The sequence below is a fragment of the Pyxicephalus adspersus genome, chromosome 2, assembly GCF_032062135.1.
Source record: "Pyxicephalus adspersus chromosome 2, UCB_Pads_2.0, whole genome shotgun sequence".
Classification (NCBI taxonomy): domain Eukaryota; kingdom Metazoa; phylum Chordata; class Amphibia; order Anura; family Pyxicephalidae; genus Pyxicephalus; species Pyxicephalus adspersus.
Genome location: NC_092859.1, coordinates 1656414 through 1663257, shown reverse-complemented (window position 1 = coordinate 1663257; position 6844 = coordinate 1656414). Strand labels below are relative to the sequence as shown.

Genomic DNA, 6844 nt, shown 5'->3' with positions numbered 1-6844 from the left:
GTATAAATATGGAATGAAGACAATAAGCAGTAAGGATAAAACAGATTATGGAGATAAAAAAGAAGAAAGGAGATTCTGCCACTTTTCTGATTCAGGGCTCCTCCACTGGTACCCATCACTACTTCTCCACTGATTTGCGGAGATTGGATGATGGAACAGGAATGAAGTCCGGACCCTGAGCTGATATTTGTCCATGCCGGGTATAGAGTCTGGGAAAGGCAGGTGATGTATAGATAAAATCCGGGTAATAAAGATCTGACAATGCTGTAGGTGTTAGACTCTTATAGCTGTGACCGCTGATTTACCCGTCTCTGACATTTGTCACGTTCATTCTTTTATTTTTATTCTGCCGTCACATTTCACATTTTCCAGCCAAGCTTTTTTCCTATTTACTTTCTAAAGGAGGAGAAAAATGTTGGCATTTAAACCCCAAACAGAACTTGGCCATGTCACGTAGGAGAGATCAGAGTGTTATTTGTAGTTTGTTGGAATCCCCATGTGGTCAGTCAGGATGTGGACAGTGAGATGAGAAATGAGATGCCAGAAGCCACCAATACATACAAACACATCTACAGATATATTTAGAATCTCCATGTACAGTAGTACAGTATTCCTTAAATATACAGCAATGGAACATGTACCCTCCTCTGGCTGCATGGGTACACAACAATTGAACATGTACCCTACTCTGACTGCATGGGTACACAGCAATGGAAGATGTACCCTCCTCTGGCTGCATGGGTACACATAGCTCCTGACCTGGGCTCAAGGGATTGAATAATGCCAGCCATTAAAGTGAGGACATCTAGTGGCAGGTAAAAAGTACTGCCAGGGAAATCTCTAGATTTACAATCAATATTGCAGCAAAAGCTGGACAGTAATTTAGATTTTACTTGCTGTTGCTGGCTGCAGGTTTGCTTTCATTTTGTTGTGGTGAATGTGCACTGGATGGCTGTGTACGTCTTTTTCCAACAATACTAATATATCACATTGATGTTCAATTGTTTGGAGATCAATACATTATTATTTATTTTCAGAAGCTTTTACTTAAGTTCACCTAACCGGCTTATTCCAAGGAAAAGGTGTTTTGTGTAATCAGAGAATTTTAGGAATTCTCTGATACAAATGCACTAAAATGACCGAATTCCTGCAGCTCAGACAGCAGATGAAAACATTCACCAAGGTTCTGCAGATAAAGGCTGTTTGCTGTTGTAGGTGACTTCACTGGGAATTGCATGAGCTGGAATTTCTGGGCCCCGTGAAATCTGCGAAATGGCTGAATGTCAGGGTCAGCAGATATTGTGGAGGGGAAATGTTCACAAGGTCACATGGTGAGGTGTAATGGTTTCATCATTCAGGCTCAGCGCCAACTTACTGTCCATACATTGAGATAATCAATCGCCATGAATGCAGGTCAGATACAAAATTTACAGTTCACAAAACTGGGAATTTTTTGCAAACTTTTGCCATTTTAGCTCTGTTTTTTGGTATCAATAGAGAAGGAAAAATAGTTTTGCTTTTTAACAGTAAAACTGAACTGTGGGGTCAGGAAACTTTTATTAGCATTGGAGCCACCCCTGCACTGTATGTCCTAAATTCTTTAATATACCCATGAGTGATAAAATTAGTACGTTTACCTCACCCCCCATGGGCGCCCTCCTCTTCTCCCCTCACATTCTAGGTTATGGACAGGCCCTCAGATTATATCACCTACAATGTAGGACAGTTGGCCTTGCATTGAAGGGAATGACGTTGGTGCCTTGGCTGCTTGCTTGTCCTATGAAACAGGCTAAGGGGAACCTCAGTGAGAACAGAAAAGGGAAAGACACAAAATGTTTTGTGATGTTCAGCTGTAAATGGTGCTGACGGTTATAGAAGCTCCTATGAACACCCATTGGTCCTGATTTATTAAAGCTCTCCAACGCTGGAGAGGATACACTTTAATCAGTAAAGCTGGGGGATCCAACAAACCTGGAATGGATTTCTTCAAAATAATTTGCTTTTTGCTAGCAAATGTTTACAAACCTTGACCAGATCCATTTTCGGTTTGCTGGATCACCCAGCTTCACTGAAGAAAGTGTATCCTCTCCAGCCTTGGAGTATAATTCAGGCTCATTATCTCTTATCAGCTGTGTATGTATTAAAGCTTGAGCTATTTAGGTCTTTTTTCAACAGGGGAAAGCCTATTTAGCGTACTGAACATAAAAAAGAATACTTTTACAGTTTGCTTGATATGTTTGCCTAAAGTTGTTTTGTCCAATATTAAGTACTGTTTTTGTTGTTTGTGTTGTTTTTTTCTCAGGTGCACATGTGGGTGATTCATGTCCTGCATTGTATGCCTCACCACGACATCATTGTTTGAAGGTGACGCAGATGGAGCAGAAGATTCCAGCCTACCTGCTGGGGGAATGGAAGCCTCACGTAGAAAAGACGCAAGTCTCATTTCATCTGGGCTCCCGGCCTGTCTGTCTCCAGTAGCTTGGACCTGGCTCTCAGTAGCTTCTGCCAACATCAAACTCATATTAACTAATTGCTATTACTTCCTGCAGGAAACATATTATTCGGAAGAAGAAGCATTCCAAGCTGGAAGCAAACTGCAGTGCACAGACGCCACTATTGTCTGGAGGGGGACGAGGATTGCATGAAAGAATGACGGACAGAAAGGCCAGCACGGTGTGAGGCTTAACATGTCCTCTGTAAACATGGCGGAACAAGTGAACGCTATGTAAATATGGCATAATGATTTTTGTCAGGTAGGTATGAAATATTCCACAATAAAACCAGTAGGGTGGAACACAAGGTTTTCTGTTTTTCCATTCCATGATGTTTAGCATCATTCATCATTGTATACAGTTATCTATAATGAATTATGGGTCTGGGAGTCTGTTGCTAAGTTTCTCACCTGGAGGTCCTGCCAGTAACAGCACTTCTTGGTGCCTGGCATGGTAACTCCTTTAGTTAGATTATCGGGTGCAATAGGCTGCCCAACTGCAGACTGAAGGAATCTGTACAGCAGGCTGGCAATGCTGCTGCTATCCCTATTTAGTAGTACAGCACTACGTAATATGTTGGCACCATATAAATACTGTTTTATAATAATCCTTATATATAATAATAATAATATTATATAACATATATATATATATATATATATATAGATATATATAATAATCCTTATAATAAACCTCCATGATATCATAAACAATCCAGCCTAGTTTAGGAAATCAGAATGAATCTCCTATAAAGAGCAGATGTGGAAGGAGTTCAGTGGTGCTGGCAGATGTGGTCGGCACCGCTTATTACCGGAGGGAACAATAGCAATCGTTATGAGTTTCCTATCTGCCTGATTGATTGTTCTGTGGTGGTTGTGGTGCCATAAACAGGAGATGAGGAGTCAGCCATGTAATGTTTATGGCGTGATCCATTTAAATAGACACCCAAGCTCATACAGACTCGTTTTATTGATGGCTTTTACAGCAGAGAAAGAAAATAAAACTGGGGGAAAAAAGCTATTATTATCTGACTTTCCAATGTAAGCAGGGATGGAATGTAAAAGAAGGAATTATTGGAAATCATATACAGCTCAGCCCTGATTCACCTTGGGAGTAGTTACACAAATGTGAAAATACCTGAAAACCAGAGAATGAAAGGGGGCGGGACAGTCATACTGGGAGAGGGAGGGGCTAATCAACATTGGCCATCCTCCAGCCAGGAAATGGGGCGGGCTTTATCTGACTTGCTGCAGGTTTTAATGTATATTGTGAGAAGCTCTTTCTGACATACACTTCATTATAAGAGATTTCATATTACAATAATGCTGTTTAGTTCCTATATGACTGTACGATGACTTTCCCTATCTCCCACCTCGTTCTACCCATCACTAATAGCTGGCTTTCTACCTAAAGCCACAGTCACATGGCACTCTATTCACAAGTCTTTTGTAGGTGGGTTGCCGCTTCAGGAATCACCACAGCTGCCCCATGGCGGGGTCCTCTCAGTGCCAGAAATGGAGCTCAGCATCTGTAATGTCAGCACAAGGGGACAGCGGAACACTGGCTGGCTGCAGCCTTTCATTTATGGTTCCCTGCATCAGAAACACCACTGGCAAGGCTACACGGTAAGGAAAAAATATCTAGGATGGGTTAGGTTAATATTTGCCCAGAGATGGACTTTTAATGTTTCCTGTCTATTCATGTAAACAGCCAACGTGAGCCATAAGAATCATTGAGCAACTTTATCTGCTTTCCACATCGGGACACAAATAGGAACTTTAATTTCTTTTATGTTATGGCAAAAAATAAATAATAGACTTTTGTGGAATTGGTTGGTCTTTCCGGGTCTTAGAGGTTATTAGAGTTATTAGTTTTTTTTTTCAGACAACACAAGTAAAGATAATACCAGCTGATCCTTCCAGAATTGAGGTGAGCTTCTCACGTCCTGTGAGCTGAACTGATCACAAACAATTTTATCTTCCTTTTGTAAACTATTATCTCCCCATCTCTGTGTAATGAAGATTAACATGACAGATGTGTTTGAACCCCAACCTGTGTGACATTTATGGCTTCCAAAGTAAGACACCGACAGAATTTTGGATTAGGTGTATATGTGTCACCTTGGTTTTCCACACAATGGCCATGATTTAATAAAGCTCTCCAAGGCTGGTGAGGATACACTTTCATCAGTGAAGCTGGGTGATCCAGCAAACCTGGAATGAATTTCTTCAAAGTCATTTGCTAGCAAATCTTTTGAATCCTGGACCAGATCCATTCCCGGTTTGCTGGATCATCCAGCTTCACTGATGAAAGTGTATCCTCTGCAGCCTTGGAGAGCTTTATGTCTGACATGGAGAAAACAATCTATATGTGGTTTTGAGGCTCAGGTCAGAGACACAATATGAACACCAATAAACTCCTTGCACATTCGCATGGCCCCCTTCTCATTAAATGTATTTTTAATTTTTGCATTATTGCTGTGTGCTGTGCCGTTCATTGTGTTTGGTAATTACCAAATGCAGCACATTGCACAGAATTACTGCAGTGTAGTAGCATGCATCTAGTAGCATGCATTGGGCAGCGTTTGGGTTGCCTTTAAGAATTAATCCCATCGCAATAAATGCATATTGCATGAATACATGTGCATTAATGCATCGCACTACTAGGAACAAGCAATCATTAGATAAAAACATGACAGGAGAACTTTAGGAAGACCTCCACCTCAGCCCTCACCTCTTAGTGTTAATCTGTGGCTGACTACAAGTTTGTAAAACAACCAAAAATCTAAGGGCTCTATTTATAAAACATTCCCTGGTAGGAATCAATTATTGCCATTGAAACACATGAGTCTGGAAGATTCCCACGAGGGAATATTTGAAGGAATGTCTGATTATTTAATAAAAAGAGCCCTAAATGTCTATTGATTGAGGAAACTGGGTGCATTCTGTACACTGTGTGTGTGGAGGACTCCTTCCAAAATCTAGGGAGAATCATTTATCATTATAGTGTCGGTGGAGGTAGAGGAAGAAACCAAGGAAGGCAAATACAAGAAGAATAAATCTGGACTTTAGGAAAGCATTTTAACACATCTACAACGTGTGAGAATGAAGGGGGAAGATTTCAGACCACACAGAACACAAAAGATGTTTGACAGGAGGATGAAGAACATAATGAGATGTGGCTGAGAGAACTGCAAGTGGAAGATGGACAGCAGCAGGTGCCGGCACAGCACAGGATATCAGACACATCTGGAGGAAATTAGAGACAGGATTTTTGACAGCAGCAGCATTACACCATAACCATTCCTTCTGTTCAGCAGCCCAGTGTTCCTTATATTCATCTGACATTCTCTAAAGATAGCAGCTCTAGAATCCTCTTCGTTTTCTGAAGTGCATTTGAATCACATTTTAAGAAGTGCATTGAACTGTAATTAAAGCCACAATTTATATTTTCATCTTTGGATGGGGTGTGGAAGAGATCCTATACAGAAAATGTTATTCTTAATACTGTACTGTGTGTGCTCACCCTCTCTGTTGTATGTAACACTTCAGGATAATCTCGGGGATAGAGAAAAGTGGATCACTTTTGTTCAAATTTTGTTTTGCTGTTTTAGAAATATAGATTGAGCCCGTGGACAGACTATAGAAATATTCTTACCAACTAGCAAATTAGCTTTAAACATACCCTCAATTACCTTTGTAGCTGTAGAAACTGTGGTGCAGTTCATCCTCAATTTACCACAGAAGTCAAATTCTTAGCACCTCAGTTCCCCTCTGCTAGCATTACAGCTCCTTCTGCTATCCACTGCCAGCTCAGATTCTACTACTTCCCTCTTGCAGTCGTGACTTGGACCCAACGTCTTTCCCCACCCTGCCAGAAGCAATGTGCATGCTCATTTCCTTCCTTTTCCCCCCCAGAAATGATCTGGCAACTTAGTTGCCCCTAAACAAAGAGCTGGAGCACACAGAGAGGATTGTGAGCTGCTGTGCCACTGCTAGAAGAGGAGAGCAGGTAAAATGAACCAATGTGTCAATACAGATATTAGGGAGATAAACTGTTGGATTAATTCTAAAAAGGGGCATCAGGTGAAGCTAGGCTGTCACTTTTGGAAGGGGTATGTTGAGCTGCAGGGTCACTGCTGGGGAAGTCAAGGGAAACCTAACTGCTCAGATGTGGACAGGGGTATGGGAACTACTGACGCACTTCTGGGACCAGGTGGACCTGAGCTGGCGAGGCATTGCTATTAGTGAGGAGTAGGGGGAGCTAACAAGTTAAGTGGCAGCAGGGGGAACTGAGCCGCTGAGTCGTGTCAGGGAACGGGGCAATGAACGCTATTGCTGCAAATGGGGAGA

General features: G+C 41.6%; 1 protein-coding gene across 5 annotated transcripts in view; it reads left to right on the top strand.

The window, feature by feature from the left end:
- EPO (erythropoietin) overlaps positions 1–6844 on the top strand; it is a 99780-nt gene that overhangs the window by 68460 nt on the left and 24476 nt on the right. For 3 of the 5 annotated variants that reach the window (XM_072399233.1, XM_072399231.1, XM_072399234.1), the window contains 2 exons: positions 2303–2753; positions 3945–4117. The gene's annotated coding sequence lies outside the window, so the exon portion shown is untranslated. Of the gene's footprint in view, positions 1–2302; positions 2754–3934; positions 4118–4384; positions 4422–6844 lie in introns of those variants that run through there. The other 2 variants (XM_072399232.1, XM_072399235.1) reach the window with 2 other exon arrangements.